A 2,908-nucleotide genomic window follows, 5' to 3' on the forward strand; every position below is an offset into this window, starting at 1 on the left:
GAACTGGAGGGGCTCAAAAAGTCTGAAACATTTTAAGGTAAAGCCCCTCCTTTCCTCCACATGGCTCTTTCACACACTAATAATATTGTCTATTTTAATTGGAGTATAAATTCGGAAGAAAATGGACTGAAGGTAAAAGTGGCTGAATGGTGTGATGGAGGGAGAGGTAACATCCACAATAGCTGTTAGTCACACAGGAGGGTCTAAGAAAACTTTCTTGAAAAGATGTGAAAGTGTAACCACCTTCCCCAGCAGAATAGTTGGCACCTTTCTGCATCAACTATTCCCAAACTTCGCTCCAAGAAAATAAATTAGTTAAATGATATTCGTTGCAGGGCAATGGATGAAAGACTTCAAAATTCAGCCCTTTCTTTCCCATGTAAATGGTGCCCCCTAGTGGCCGAGAGGATCTTCCCTTATGCAGGAGGTGAATGGTCTCAGAAGGAGATCCCATTAACTAACTGTCCCTTGAATTCAGGTTTTCAAGTTGTGCCCTTGATTGCTTGTGACACCACCAGGGATTGAGGACTGAGATTGGGAGTGGAATAAACTTCGCTGACTTGTGGACACACTATGTATTAAGCATTTCCCATGGATTGACTCATTAAGTCCTTAAAAATCAACAAGAGAGGGACTCAGCCCCGTTCCCCTGTTGGGTAGTTGAAACGCAGTGAGATCACGTGTCTGAAGTCCCCGTTACTACGGGTAACCGGCAAAGCCAGGATTCGAAGCAAGGTTGGCCTGACTCTGAAGCTCGTATCTCCCCAGGGCACTATAAAAGCGCTGAGGGGAAGGGGCTGGGAGAGGGGCCCTTGCTGTCAGAGCATGCTGGGAAGAGACAGAAGCTGAGCCACTGGGCCTCTGCAGGTGCCTCTTTTCCCAGTCAGCCAAGGATGCAGGCTGTCCCTCCCCTTTACTGAAGGCTCCTGAAGCTTTTGTCACCCCCTTGTTGAAATGAGCTGCAGACGGCACCAGGGAGCCTGCGAGGAGAAAACACTCAGGACTGTTTCCCTCTGGAAAGATACTCTGGCAGCATTTTGTTTTCAGTGCCTGCTGACTTGACCATCAAGATTGTTTTTCCGTCTTTCTAGGAAAACAATCCACCCACAGAGATGTTTCTCTCTTTTTTTTTTCTGCTTCCCGCACTGCTGATCACATACAGTGAGCTATTCCTCAGGTCCTTCCAGTAACCCCTTGGGTAATCCATGTTTCGATGGACATTGACCTCCACACTGAAACATGCGTCCAGTCTGTCCTGTGAGTGATGGAGGCCTTAGACAGACTTGAATGTTGTTGGACTTGAACCATTGATTTATAATTAGAGCACACTGGGAATCTCATAGGATGCCTCACTCAACCCATCCTGAAAGAAGGGGTGAGGACCNAGATGCATCCAGGTTTTCAACCGCCAGGGAAGAGCATTTTCAGCTTGGAGGGCATCACTGGCAAATAAGGCAGGAGACAGAGAAAAAGGGAGAAGTGAACAGGGGAAGATCAAAGACGAAAAGAAAAGGAAGAAGCAGATGACGGGGACACTAGGGGTGGCTGTGGGGTCACGGACAAAGGAGGTTGTTCCTAATACCTTCTATTTGTAGGGAGTGCCTTGGGCTCTGAAAACCTTTGCCCAAATAGCAGCTCTGTAACTTCTGAGTTATGGGGTCTTTCGGGACTGACAGGGGCGGGGCAGGCCATGCAAGGCCCAAGGGAGAATGTGCAGGGTTTACAATTTGCTAACTCTGATCAAAATGAGACAATGAAGTTGTTCTAAAAGCATAGATGCTCAAATTGTTAAGTGAGGAGGAGGAAGAGAAAGAAAGAGTAAGGGGAGGAAAGACAGCTGCAGCCATCAGTCCTGGGTCAATTCTATTGCCTTCAAGTCCGTTAAATCTGGAGAGAACTGTGCAGAGGTGCCCCAAGGAGACAGACCATTTGATAAAGAACCGGATGAGAGCCAGATGGTCAACTTCCTCAGGGCTCCTCATTGTCACTGGTTTTCAGGGCACTGTCTGCAGAGGCGGAGTAGAGAGGCCGAAGCTAATGGGTGAGCACGGGATCACATCTGCACCATAAGCCACCACAGACCCAAGAAATGCAAGCCCAGAGCAGCCTGTGTGTGACCTGGTGACACATCAGTCCTTCAAGGAGTTCTGTGAGGAAGGTTCTGGACAACTGTGTTTGCAAAATGCCACAGACCATATTCCTCCTTTACAGCATTAGGGAGCTGGTTTATCAGCACCTAAGGGCTCTAATGAGGCCTGAAGTTAGCAAAGATGCTGACGTGGTGGTCCCCTGGTCACATTCAGGGAATCCCTGGATAAACAACAATGCAGAAAGACAATGCCTCACCTTTACAGAGCACTTCACAGTGTGCAAAATGTTTGCACCTATTATACGTTTATCTAATCTTCCTCCCCATTCTATGGAGGAAGTTGTATGACCCCAGCACCTCCTATTTTACAGATGAAGGGCCTAACCTTCCAATGTTTAAGTACTTGTCCAGATCACCGGTGAATAGGGGAACTGATGCTAAGGCCCTGTGTGCGAACATTTTTCCTCTTAGATACAGGTTAATGCAAAGTGCTGGAAATGCCTCTGTTCCCAAGGGGTCCATTTACTCATACTCATTTATTCAAGGCACATTTGTTCCTGGATGTTAGGAGACTGGGCCAGGCTCTGAGCCTCCAGAAATTATAGAAGGCGATGCAGTTTCTCAATGAGAAAAGCCTCGTGGGCATTTGATGACTAGACTTGGATTCCTCATTCAAAGTCTTATTTAATTGACCTCCTCAGAATTACAATTTAGCAAAGATAATGTTTAGTAAAGATGGACATTATCAGTCACTCAAGAAATCCGTATTTTATTTTGTTGCATTCCATATACCATATATTGAAATAACGAGCCACAATT

This window comes from Hipposideros armiger, unplaced genomic scaffold, assembly GCF_001890085.2.
Source record: "Hipposideros armiger isolate ML-2016 unplaced genomic scaffold, ASM189008v1 scaffold_246, whole genome shotgun sequence".
Lineage (NCBI taxonomy): Eukaryota > Metazoa > Chordata > Mammalia > Chiroptera > Hipposideridae > Hipposideros > Hipposideros armiger.